A 13,843-nucleotide genomic window follows, 5' to 3' on the forward strand; every position below is an offset into this window, starting at 1 on the left:
AATAGTTCAATAATGGTTGCAGTTTCAATGAATATCTCAACTTATGATGACAATTATTGCAGTACCATGTGTAACAATAATGGGCCTGTTTTACAGTTAAGACACTTTGGATCAAATAAGAATTAAGTCGGCCCATGTAACGTAAATCAAGGCGCTCAATTATATGTGTACTATGATTGCTGGTATACTGGTTAAAGTATTGGTGTTCTCCAAACTGCTCACAATACATCTCCTGAGTGTCCACAGTTGGACTGTTTCAGTGGGAGTAGGGAGAGGAGGAGACAGCGCTGTTTGTTGGCCTAACACATGCTTCTTGTTTTACAAAGCAGCACTTTCTGACGGAGCAATCTGCAAGTGAAGGGCAAAACAGACAGACGGGTGCGAAAGAACAGTGAAAAAACATTTCACTAATAATTCATTCATAGTTCACAAACAACAGACATTAAAAGAAATATATACTTAAGGTGGCGAGGAGGAATATACTCCGTTAGATGGGAGCTCATGATCAAAGGCAAAACAGTGGAGAAAAAACAGTTTTAAAGGGGCAGTATCACTTTCCAACCAAATCCGCTTAGATTTCTTGATGAAAATTACATTGAAAGAAGTTATCATTCAAAATGTTGTAATTAAAGTTTTACTTTCCTTTTTATTTAATGTTACACATGACTTTTAAAGCATTTTTTTAAGTTCTAGAGGTTAGATTTACATTCCTCCTTCTGACGCTGTGCTGCCAATGTTATTGGTAACTGCATTTTTTACAGCTATTATACTCTGATGCTAAAACATAGAAGGGATACATACTGACCATGTAAGCTTTAGAATTGTTCCAAGCTAAAAATGCATTTAAATAACTTCACGGGGCTCAGAAGGAATCGCATGGAGTTAACCCTTGAACCGTACTGGGGAATCAGCGCTATGAATTGTCCTTTCACCTCTGCGATTTACATTCTCATCCAACTTAGCCGCCCTGATAAAGTGCAACATCCCCACTGACACCTGGGAGTCCCTGACCAAAGACCACCCTAAGTGGAGGAAGTGCATCCGGGAGGGCGCTGAGCACCTCGAGTCTCATCGCCGAGAGCACGCAGAAACCAAGCGCAGACAGCGGAAGGAACGTGCGGCAAACCAGTCCCACCCACCCTTTCCTTCAACCACTGTCTGTCCCACCTGTGACAGAGACTGTAATTCCCGTATTGGACTGTCTAGTCACTTAAGAACTCACTTTTAGAGTGGAAGCAAGTCTTCCTTGATTTCGAGGGACTGCCTATGATGATGAGAAGGAAAGTTACTGAAAATTAAGCGATAAGATTAAGTCAATTTTTTAATTAAGATAAAAGTAAAATCACTATATTGTAATGTAATGATTTTTGATTTAAGAGGCTTAGGTCTAAAATGACACTGTGAGCAGATAAGCACATGAAGACTTAATGTGCTCCTATTAATTATTTTATTTAATGGAGATGTCAATATGGGTTTGGCTCAGTTGCTCTCTCTCTCTGCCTGATCCGTGTGGACGCTAAAGACCCCATGGCACGAGATGAAGAAGAGCAGGAAGTTCCCCTTCAACGCCATTACAACGCCACCAAAAAACAGATGAACTGGTCATTCATCTCTCGCTGTGTGAAAAATGGCTGCTGTATTTGTCCACGTAAGAATCACTGCACTTCAAAGTAATTCACTGCACTGTGTTCTGAGAGACATAATAAGGTGCTATATAAGCGCAATGCTTGTTTTGTTTCTTTGGGCAATTTAACACAGACACTTGGGGTCATTTTAGCCCAACCCGCCTGTCAGGGAAGTGACGGGACCGGGAGCAATGCTGGTCTTACACCCTGCCGATAATACTCTGTTGCCAATGGAGAGTAATATTGCCCAAGATGTGCTGCCCCTGGGGCGTAAAGCAGCACTCCACCCGATCCCGTGGAGTTTCTCGTCCGGCGTGCTGGGTTAAAATTACCCCCCAAATTGAGTTTGTATGCTAATCTTTGCACAGAGTCATTTCAAGGGTTAGTCTTGTATCATTGACCACATGTGACTGCGTATAGCAGAACGAGAGGGTTGCTGCCCCTTGAAAGCAACTCATGGTTTGCTAATGGTATCCACTCCAGGAAAGGGGGCAGCTTTTATGTAGCTATGTATTCTTAAAACGATTAATTGTGTTCATCAGTGGGTAATGTAATTAATTGAGTCTCACTAAATTTAAATGAATGCAAGGGGCAGAATGACATACGAGCACAACGATCACTTCTTTTATATACTTTGTGCACCAGCCGCGGTTAATTTTATTGGAATACTAAACTCACTAAACAAGCTGGATCGATTGCTAATTTCACAGCATTTCGCTTAGCTGTACTTTCAGTTCCTGTCATACTTGAAGAGTAACCCGTGGCCCTCATTGTTCCACTGAAACAAAGTTGTAGCTTGTAGAGGGGAGAAAAGTAGACCAACGAGGGCAAAAGTGTTTTCGAGGAGCGATCCCACAGAAGGACTCCTCCTGTGAAATGCACATTGTAAAAAAATTCCGTGTTTTATTTCATTACCAACCATTTTGTTTCAGGCCGATATTGAAGGCAGCCATGAAGGAGTGAATAACCATTGTTCCATTCGTTGTGAATGTAGCTTTACTCCCCCCAAAAAATGTACGTTTTATCTTTTTTTGCTCTAAAATGAAAATTTAACACGAAAACTAATAGACATGCGGAGTAAGTGACCAGGGAAGGACAGGGAAGCAAAAGGTTTAAGTACAAGCGAGGGACTATTACATGTGTTTCTAGACTCATTTAAGAAAGAGCAGGATGCGTGTATTGGGAAGGCAACAGTGTGGCTGTTATTTGAGAAGGAAGATGCCAAATACACAAAAGGGCCTTCTTCATCCACAGCTATTTTATGATCTTGTGGAAAAGGTGGGGGGGATTGATGAATAAGGGGAGAAGGCAGGACACTAGGGCAGACTTTTAGCAAGAAAGCAGCAGTAAGGCCAGTTTCCTCCTGTTATATAAATTTCCGGTCTCCCTATAGTAATGCTCCTGCTGCAGTAAGATATGTTGATCAGTGGATAAAGAGGCTATTTAGTGTCAATACCTCCCCTGATATTCTCCACTGATTTCGGCTGGAGGATGATTCCATGGGTCCTTGTCTAAGTGGCCACTCTTCCTGTCTGAGTGTGGGCAGTGAGTGTTGGTGGACTATTCCGTCTGAAGGGTATCACAGCGAAGTCCAAAATACTTACTATTGCCTAACAAGAGGGAGGTTAGGAACCAAGCAAGATTTCCTCTTGTCCGCTATCTATAATGTATTAAAAACTTACATCTGCATGCACTCCCTGTCTACAAAACCGTACTTCCTGTCATTACATTTTTATCACACTCGTGTCAATTATAAATTTCTATGTCCACATTTATAATGGAAGCTGCCTATGTAAACTTGTCACACTGTAATTACACCCTCCTGCCAGTGGTGGTGCTGTCACACCTCAGTTATTGCATCTCTCAGCTCCTTATCCTGCATTGCAGAGAAACTCCTTTGTTCCGAACCAACTCTACTTCTCTGTTTCCAAATTTCTATTGAATTATAAATAAAATGATCTAATTGTTATATAAATATAAGGACGAAATGACTTTAAAATATTGACTGAATTACAGCTGCGGGCTATGGTCTAATTATGCCCCGCTCGCTAACCCTACTTCACCTGAATATTGCATTTGGTCTTAACTCCCCCATGTACAATGCCACAGGAGATCAAGTAATAGTTTAAGTAACTGCAGTTGTAAACTTGTATTTCTGTTTCTGGTGCAACAAAGGTTGGATGTTAAAGGTTTATCAAACACTACATTTTTTAATGTCAAAAACAGTAACAGCATATTCATATATGCTTCATCTTTGACAGATATTGCTTAAATTAAGCCTTCTAGGCCTTTTAAAACAGCCTCTTTAAATGTCACTGAAAATCTAGGCCTGTTTTGCTCTCGAGGCTGGTTTCTATGGCAACAGAACTGAAGTCTTTAAATATGTGACTGTTGGTTATTTTTAACCTTCAAGTAGAAACATCCAATTTTAAAGGACAAAATGTTGTTTTCAATATAGGCATGACTGACCCTTCTGTAATCATGTACTGTACGAGTAGTATGTGTGTTTTTCTTTGGCATAGCACGTACCGGAGTTTGGCAGAAAATATATTTAACTGTGGTGCAAACAGAATGAAGGCGGCAACTGTTGGCTACTGAAGAAGGCACTGGGGCTAATGAAACCCCAGACCCACACATGATGCCATTTTATCACTGCCTCATTAAAGGACTTTTATGTTTTACCGAACAAATATGCAAATCGGCACCTTTGCATATCAGAAAAATGTGGTGTATATATTTATAACATAGTCATGTATTTCAAATGTTTGTCTCATTAAAAGAATACTTCAATTCCGACTGTTAATGTACTTTCAACATTTTTTTCTTTTGCCAGATTATGTCAGTATAGTTGCCAATTTTGACTCTCAGTTAATTTATTTGCCAAAAAACAAACTGACAAATAAGTTTAATCACAAATGTATATTTCATCTCCTTTTGTACAAGAAAACTTAAGTAGAGTAGTTACTTTTCCCCCTCTCCTTCGCGCATTGATTCCTTGATCTCTGCGCTCCTCCCATATTCTGGCCTCTTGCTCATTCCCAATTTTCATCGCACCACCATTGGTGGCCATGCCTTCAGCTACCAAGGCACTAAGCTCTGGAATTCCCTCCCTGAGCCTCACCGCCTCTCTACCTCTCCTCCTTTAAGACGCTCCAAAAAAAACGACCTCTTTAATCAAGCTTTTGGCCACCTGTCCTATTATATCATGTGTCAGCTGTGGCTCAGAGGGCAGCACTTTCGCCTCTGAGTCAGAAGTTTGTGAATTCAAGTCCCACTCCAGGGACTTGAGCCCAAAAATCTAGGCTGACACTCCAATGTAGTGCTGAGGGAGCGCTGCACTGTTGGAGGTGCCGTTTTTCAGATGAGATGTTAAACTGAGGCCCCGTCTGCTCTCTCAGACGGGCGTAAAAGATCCTGTGGCACTATTTCGAAGAAGATTAAGGGAGTTAACCTCGGTGTCCTGGCCAATATTTATCTCTCAATCAACATAACAAAAACAGATTATCTGGTCATTATCACATTGTTGTTTGCGGGACTTTGCTGTGCACAAATTGGCTGCCGCGTTTCCTACATTGCAACAGTGACTACACTCCAAAAGTTCCTCATTGGCTGTAAAGCACTTTGAGACTTCCGGTGGTCGTGAAAGGCACTATATACATGCAAATCTTTCTTTCTTTTACCTCTTTAAGCAAGCTTTTGGTTATCTATCATAAGAACATAACATAAGAATTAGGAACAGGAGTAGGCCATCTAGCCCCTCGAGCCTGCTCCACCATTCAAAAAGATCATGGCTGATCCGGCCATGGACTCAGCTCCACTTACCTGCCCACTCCCCATAACCCTTAATTCCCTTATGGTTAAAAATCTATCTATCTGTGACTTGAATACATTCAATGAGCTAGCCTCAACTGCTTCCTTGGGCAGAGAATTCCACAGATTCACAACCCTCTGGGAGAAGAAATTCCTTCTCAGCTCGGTTTTAAATTGGCTCCCCGGTATTTTGAGGCTGTGCCCCCTCGTTCTCGTCTCCCCGACCAGTGGAAACAACCTCTCTGCCTCTATCTTGTCTATCCCTTTCATTATTTTGAATGTTTCTATAAGATCACCCCTCATCCTTCTGAACTCCAACGAGTAAAGACCCAGTCTACTCAATCTATCATCATAAGGTAACCCCCTCATCTCCGGAATCAGCCTAGTGAATCGTCTCTGTACCCCCTCCAAATCTAGTATATCCTTCCTTAAGTAAGGTGACCAAAACTGCATGCAGTACTCCAGGTGCGGCCTCACCAATACCCTGTACAGTTGCAGCAAGACCTCCCTGTTTTGTACTCCATCCCTCTCGCAATGAAGGCCAACATTCCATTCACCTTCCTGATTACTTGCTGCACCTGCAAACTAACTTTTTGGAATTCATGCACAGGGACCCCCAGGTCCCTCTGCACCGCAGCATGTTGTAATTTCTCCCCATTCAAATAATATTCCCTTTTACTGTTTTTTTTCCCCAAGGTGGATGACCTCACATTTTCCGACATTGTATTCCATCTGCCAAACCTTAGCCCATTCGCTTAACCTATCTAAATCTCTTTGCAGCCTCTCTGTGTCCTCTACACAACCCGCTTTCCCACTAATCTTTGTGTCATCTGCAAGTTTTGTTACACTACACTCTGTCCCCTCTTCCAGGTCATCTATGTATATTGTAAACAGTTGTGGTTCCAGCACCGATCGCTGTGGCACACCACTAACCACCGATTTCCAACCCGAAAAGGACCCATTTCTCCCGACTCTCTGCTTTCTGTTAGCCAGCCAATTCTCTATCCATGCTAATACATTTCCTCTGACTCCGCGTACCTTTATCTTCTGCAGTAACCTTTTGTGTGGCACCTTATCGAATGCCTTTTGGAAATCTAAATACACCACATCCATCAGTAAACCTTTATGCACCATGCTCATTATATCCTCAAAGAATTCCAGTAAATTAGTTAAACATGATTTCCCCTTCATGAATCCATGTTGCGTTTGCTTGATTGCACTATTCCTATCTAGATGTCCCGCTATTTCTTCCTTAATGATAGCTTCAAGCATTTTCCCCACTACAGATGTTAAACTAACCAGCCTATAGTTACCTGCCTTTTGTCTGCCCCCTATTGTATCTCGTTATTTGGCTCCGTCAAATTTTCTTTGATAGCGCTGGGATGTTTTACTACATTTGAGGTGCTATATAAATGCAAGTTGTGTTGTTGTTGATGGCTTATAGTGCTGTTACACTCCATTACCTGGTCCATGTGGCAATTCTTTATCTCTGAGCTTAGACAGCAGGCTAGTCATCTTTGAGAGACATCAGTGCTGAGCACAATCTTGTCTGAGCCCAACATTCACAGATGCACATTTCTAGCAGGGATCATTGGATAATAATGACTGGGAACACTGGACAATGTTTCTCTTCCTACCCCAGGGCCACCGAAGGCAATTGTAACTCATTATCACCACTCAACTATGGTTACCAACACTGGTAGAACATATTCCTGGAGGTTTCATTGCATGATCACGAGGATGTAACGAGCAAGGTGGATAAAGGGGAACCAGTAGATGTGTATTTGTTTTTCCAGAAGGCATTTGATAAGGTGCCACATAAAAGGTTACTGCACAAGATAAGAGCTCACGGGGTTGAGGGTAATATATTAATTAGCATGGATAGAGGATTGGCTAACTAACAGAAAACAGAGAGTCGGGATAAATGGGTCATTTTCAGATTGGCAAACTAACTAGTGGAGCGCCACAGGGATCAGTGCGGGGTCCTCAAATATTTCCAATCTATATTAATGACTTGGATGAAGAGACCAATGTAATGTAACCAAGTTTGCTGATACAAAGATAGGTGGGAGAGCAACTTGTGAGGAGGACGCAAAGAATCTGCAAAGGGATATAGATAGGCCAAGTGAGTGGGCAAACATTTGGCAGATGGAGTATAATGTGGGAAAATATGAGCTAACCACTTTGGTAGGAAAAATAAAAAAGCAAATTATTTAAATGGGGAGAGATTACAAAATTCTGAGCTACAGAGGGATCTGGGGTCCTTGTACATGAAACACAAAATGTTAGTATGCAGGTACAGCAAGTAATTAGAAAGACAAATGGAATGTTGGCCTTTATTGCAAGGGGGATGGGCTATAAAAGTAGGAAGTCTTGTTACAACTGTACAGGGCGTTAGTGAGACCACACTTGGAGTACTGCGTACAGTTTTAGTCTCCTTATTTAAGGAGGACTATACTTACATTGGAGGCAATTCAGAGAAGGTTCATGAGGTCGATTCCTGAGATGAAGGGATTGTCTTATGAAGAAAGGTTGAGCAGGTGGGGACTATACTCATTGGAGTTTAGAAGAATGAGAAGTGATCTTATTGAAACATATAAGATTCTGAAGGAGCTTGACAGGATAAATGCAGAGAGGATGTTTCCCCTCGTGGGGCAATCTGGAACTAGGGGTCATTGTTTCAGAATAAGGGGTCAGCCATTTAAAACGGAAATGAGGAGGAATTTCTTTTCTCAGAGGGTCGTGAATCTTTGGAATTCTCTGCCCCAGAGCTGTGGAGGCTGAGTCATTGAATTTATTTACGGTGGAAATAGACAGATTTTTGAACGATAAGGGAGTCAAGGGTTACGGGGAGTGGGCAGGGAAGTGGAGTTGAGGCCAAGATCAGATCAGCCATGATCTAATTGAATGTCGGAGCAGGCTCTAGGGGCCAAATGGCCGACTCCTGCTCCTATTTCTTATGTTCTTAAGACCACTCGCTGTCAACCACCCCGCCCAGTAAGACAGCCTTGTCCCCCATCTCCAATATTCTTGTAACTAGTAAATGAAAGTGTTCAAAGAAATTGGAAAAAAAATCAGAACTTTTGCAATTCCCCAATTATTTTTCTCCCATTGTTGCTTGCAGCAGTGCCCAGTAGATTGAACTTCAATTCCTAGAGACTCCACGGCAGTCCTGGAGGCTATGTGAACATACACTCAAATGTGATCTGCTCAGCACAGATCAAGCATACAATCTGGGATCTTCCTCCTCTGTATAATGCACTTTTATAATTCTGGTCAACTAAGTACAGTGGTTAACAAGGATTCATTAACTTAATACAATAATACACTGCACTCTGACATGTCATGTACAGGCACTTTGGATTAACTTTTATAACAAAACTCACACCAACTTTGGAAACTGCGCAGGGTGGAGTGGGGAGCAGGGTGAGGAGATTGCTTGGGGAAAGCAAATTAGTATTAGTGGCAAACCACTGTACCAGGGAACTTGAAGATCGAGAGAGTATACAATATTCAAGCGCACATATAATCCTTGAGTTCTTTAGCCTTTTACTCTGAGAAAATGGGTTTGCTGAATTGGTCTGGGAGAAATGTTGCAATGTTCTTACACAGACTTTAATTATTCAAGCAGTTTACAATTTTCTAAATATAGTGGAACTTCAGTCAACCATCATAATGAGAGGATTCTGCCCCAGTGAAAACTGAAATTCGTGAATAATCAACAGCTTCTATTTCTCCAGTCAATAGATGTTTTAGCTGAGCTTCATGAACTTCGCTCTTTCATTACATTGAGAGTTCTTTACAAAAATATAAATTCTGGCAGATAACCAAGGTTCCACATTTTTTTCCACATCTTTGTTTCTCTTACTGTTGGCTGCTCAGCATTGCTATAAAAATGAAAGGCACCGGAAATAAATGTACTCACACATATTTTATACATAGACACAGGGGGTCAATAACCAGGGGGCACAGATTTAAAGTAATTGGTTGGAGGTTTAGAGGGGATTTGAGGGGACATTTTTTCACTCAGAGGGTGGTGGGGGTCTAGAACTCGCTGCCTGAAAGGATGGTAGAGGCAGAAACCATCGAATTTAGAAAGTACCTGGATCTGCACTTGAAGTGCCGTAACCTACAGGGCTACGGACCAAGAGCTGAAAAGTGGGGTTAGGCTGGATAGCTCTTTGTCGGCCGGCGCGGACACGATGGGCCATGCTGTAAATTTCTATGATTCTATATGTTGAACAGAAAGTACTTCACTAAGACTTTCCTTCCTCTTAAATGAGATAGCTTATACAGGTGCGTTAAAGTAACTAGTCCCCAGTGTAACACAAATTCGGACGTAACAGCTTATTGTTATTTGAATGCCTCCTTCCTACAGACTTCTTTACTTTTTTTCATAGAAGGTACAGAACAGCTAGTAATTCTCTTCTCCTGAAGGTATTGCTTCACACTGGGGTACAGTTCCATTCTTCAGATGTGAGCCTAGACAGTTCTCGTTAGGCTATTAGAGCATGGAGCATCTCACAGTTGAGGATAACCCTGTTATCAGCCAACATATATATGCATGCACCTTTCAGCAGGGATGGTAACCAGTGAGGTGTACTCTAGCTGATATCCGCCCCCCCCCCCCCCAACACTTCCCACTGTGGCATTGCAGTCCAATCACTACCATGGCCAGAATGACCTAACTCAGGACGGACTTGAGGATTAAACCTGCGACATTATGGCTCCTATGACCCAGTAGCACACTGGGCATTGCCAACTGAGCTAGCAAGGCAGCACTATGTGTAGTTCTTAGAAATAAAGCTGGATAAACATGAGGGAGAAAGGTATAGATTATACTTATGTGTTCGATGAAGAGGGGCAGGCTCATGTGCAGCATAAGCCCCAGCATAGACCAGATGGGCCGAATGGCCTATTTCTGTGCTGTAACTACTATGTAAAGGAAAATTGACTTGTGGGATAGTTGAAGAGCAAATTAAAAATGAGGTATTTGTTGAGAATACCTGTCAATATTTATCCTAAACCTTTCCTTGTGTATTAATTGTGTTAATTGTTCAAATTAGTTAGTCTGGTTTAAAAAAATTGTTCTTTGACTTTTTATTTTATTTGGACAACCCTTTTAATTGGTGCTCTTTGCTGTCCTTTCGTGTTTATGGGTAATGTGCAGTTTGACACTGAGTTGTAAGATATATTTTCAAAACACTCCACTTATTTTGTACAACATCTGAAAAAGGCATGATTTGTTTTTAACTCTAAACTGATAACCAGAACAAGGGAAACTCACTGAACCTCAGAATATCTTTCTCATTTGATTAAGAGCTGAAAAAATGTAAATGTATTCATTTTCATTCTTTTATGTAAAGAACAAAAGCATGAAAAGTTATTGTAGCAGCCACTGTTAAATCAAACGGCGTCCTGCGAAACACTGGACTCAGTGGGGATACGGACCCAGTAGGTTAATGTGTCTGTAAGTACTAACGTAATCCAGATAGGAGTAAGCTGCGTTTCCTATTTTTGAATCTTTGTGGTTTTGAAAGTGGAATCTGTAAAGCTCTTTCACACACAAAGGAAATGTATTTCCACCAAAATATGTCACAATGGTTCTTACATTTGCCCTGCAGAATATTTCAGCGCTGAAGGAATTTTTTTTATCTTGTAAATATTTCCTATAAGCACTGGGATTATGAGGAGAGAGAGAATCGCATATAACATTACCTACTAACTTTGCTGTGGTCGTGGGTATTAAGACATGAAGCTGAAATGAATGAAGCTTTCAGACATTTTAAAGACTTTATTTCCCTATGGCTGCTCTCTCTCCTGATTGTAATGGGTGAGTGTGGGCACTGTCTTGCTAAACAGGACTTGCATTTGTACTAAACATGCACAATCAATGGTTGCCATGGAGAAATCAGGCTTGATCCATGATGTACAATCACCAATGTCTTGCTGAGTTCATTCTTAATCACTGGTGCTGAGCCTGCCCATTCAGTGATTGCTATGGAGAACGTACATAACCTACAATCTATTTTCCTCTATAACCAGCTCTGTTCAGTTCTACTTAGCCACTGCTGCTGAAATGCACATTAATGTTTTTGCCATTCCGAGACAAAACCTTTCCAGTACCCTCCCTGTTGGCTCACAGCTCCATCTTACATAGGTTCCAACTCATGCAGAACTCTGCTGCCACATAAGATTCTGTTCACCTAGCACCCAAACCCTTGCCAGCCTCAACTGGCTCCCCATCCCTTAGTGCAATGAGTTAAAATTCCTTGTCCTTATCTTCAACTCCTTTCTGTCTTGTTACATAAGAACATAAGAAATAGGAACAGGAGTAGGCCATACAGCCCCTCCAGCCTGCTCTACCATTCAATAAGATCATGGCTAATCTGATCCTAGCCTCAACTTCACTTCCCCGCCCGCTCCCCATAACAAAATCTGTCTATCTCTGCCTTAAATATATTCAATGATCCAGCCTTCACAGCTCTCTGGGGCAGAGAATTCCAAAGATTCACGACCCTCTGAGAGAAGAAATTCCTCCTTATTTCTGTTTTAAATGGGTGACCCCTTATTCTGAAACTATGTCCCCTAGATCTAGATTGTCAGGAAATTGTGATAGGGACATTGATTGGATGAAGGCTGATAAATCCCAAGGGCCTGATAGTCTGCATCCCAGAGTACTTAAGGAAGTGGCCCTAGAAATAGTGGATGCATTGGTGGTCATTTTCCAACATTCTATAGACTCTGGGTCAGTTCCTATGGATTGGAGGGTAGCTCATGTAACCCCACTTTTTAAAAAAGGAGGGAGAGAAAACAGGGACTTATAGACCGGTTAGCCTGACATCAGTAGTGGGAAAAATGTTGGAATCAATTATTAAAGATGTAATAGCAGCACATTTGGAAAGCAGTGACATGATCAATCCAAGTCAGCATGGATTTATGAAAGGGAAATCATGCTTGAGAAATCTTCTAGAATTTTTTGAGGATGTAACTAGTAGAGTGGACAAGGGAGAACCAGTGGGTGTGATATATTTAGACTTTCAAAAAGCTTTTGACAAGGTCCCACACAAGAGATTGGTGTGCAAAATCAAAGCACATGGTATTGGGGGTAATGTATTGATGTGGTTGGCAGACAGGAAGCAAAGAGTCGGGATAAACGGGTCCTTTTCAGAATGGCAGGCAGTGACTAGTGGGGTACCGCAAGGTTCAGTGATGGGACCCCAGCTATCTACAATATACATTAATGATTTAAACAAAGGAATTGAATGTAATATGTCAAAGGTTGCAGAAGACAATAAGCTGGGTGGCAGTGTGAGCTGTGAAGAGGACGCTAAGAGGCTGCAAGTGACTTGGACAGGTTAGGTGAATGGGCAAATGCATGGCAGATGCAGTATAATGTAGATAAATGTGAGGTTATCCACTTTGGTGGCAAAAACACGAAGGCAGAATATTATCCGAATGGTGACAGATTAAGAAAAGGGAGGTGCAACGAGACCTGGATGCTAGGATACATCAGTCATTGAAAGTTGGCATGCAGGTACAGCAGGCGGTGAAGGCGGCAAATGGCATGTTGGCCTTCATAGCCAGAGGAATTGAGTATAGGATCAGGGAGGTCTTACTGCAGTTGTACAGGGCCTTAGTGAGGCCTCACCTGGAATATTGTGTTCAATTTTGGTCTCCTAATCTGAGGAAGGATGTTCTTGCTATTGAGGGAGTGCAGTGAAGGTTCACCAGACTGATTCCCGGGATGGCAGGACTGACATATGAGGAGAGACTGGATCGACTGGGCCTGTATTCACTGGAGTTTAGAAGGATGAGAGGGGATCTCATAGAAACATATAAAATTCTGATTGGACTGGACAGGTTAGATGCAGGAAGAATGTTCCTGATGTTGGGGAAGTCCAGAACCAGGGGTCACAGTCTAAGGGTAAGGGGTAAGTCATTTAGGACCGAGATGAGAAGAAACTTCTTCACTCAGAGAATTGTGAACCTGTGGAATTCTCTACCACAGAAAGTTGTCGAGGCCAGTTCATTAGATTTATTCAAATGGGAGTTAGATGTGACCCTTACAGCCAAAGGGTTCAAGGGGTATGGAGAGAAAGCAGGAAAGCAGCCATGATCAAATAGAATGGTGGTGCAAGCTCGAAGGGCCGAATGGCCTACTACTGCACCTATGTTCTATGTTTCTATGTATTGCCCCACGAGGGGAAACATCCTCTCTGCATGTACCCTGTCAAGCCCCCTCATAATCTTATATGTTTCAAAAAGATCACCTCTCATTCTTCTAAACTCCAATGAGTAGAGGCCTAACCTTGTTCAGTCTTTATCACTGAAGAGACCATATATTCCACTTGTAACTAGACCTGCTCGGTTCATTCATTAACCCTCTGCATACTGGGGAGAAAATG

Source organism: Pristiophorus japonicus, chromosome 18 (assembly GCF_044704955.1).
Source record: "Pristiophorus japonicus isolate sPriJap1 chromosome 18, sPriJap1.hap1, whole genome shotgun sequence".
Taxonomy (NCBI): domain Eukaryota; kingdom Metazoa; phylum Chordata; class Chondrichthyes; family Pristiophoridae; genus Pristiophorus; species Pristiophorus japonicus.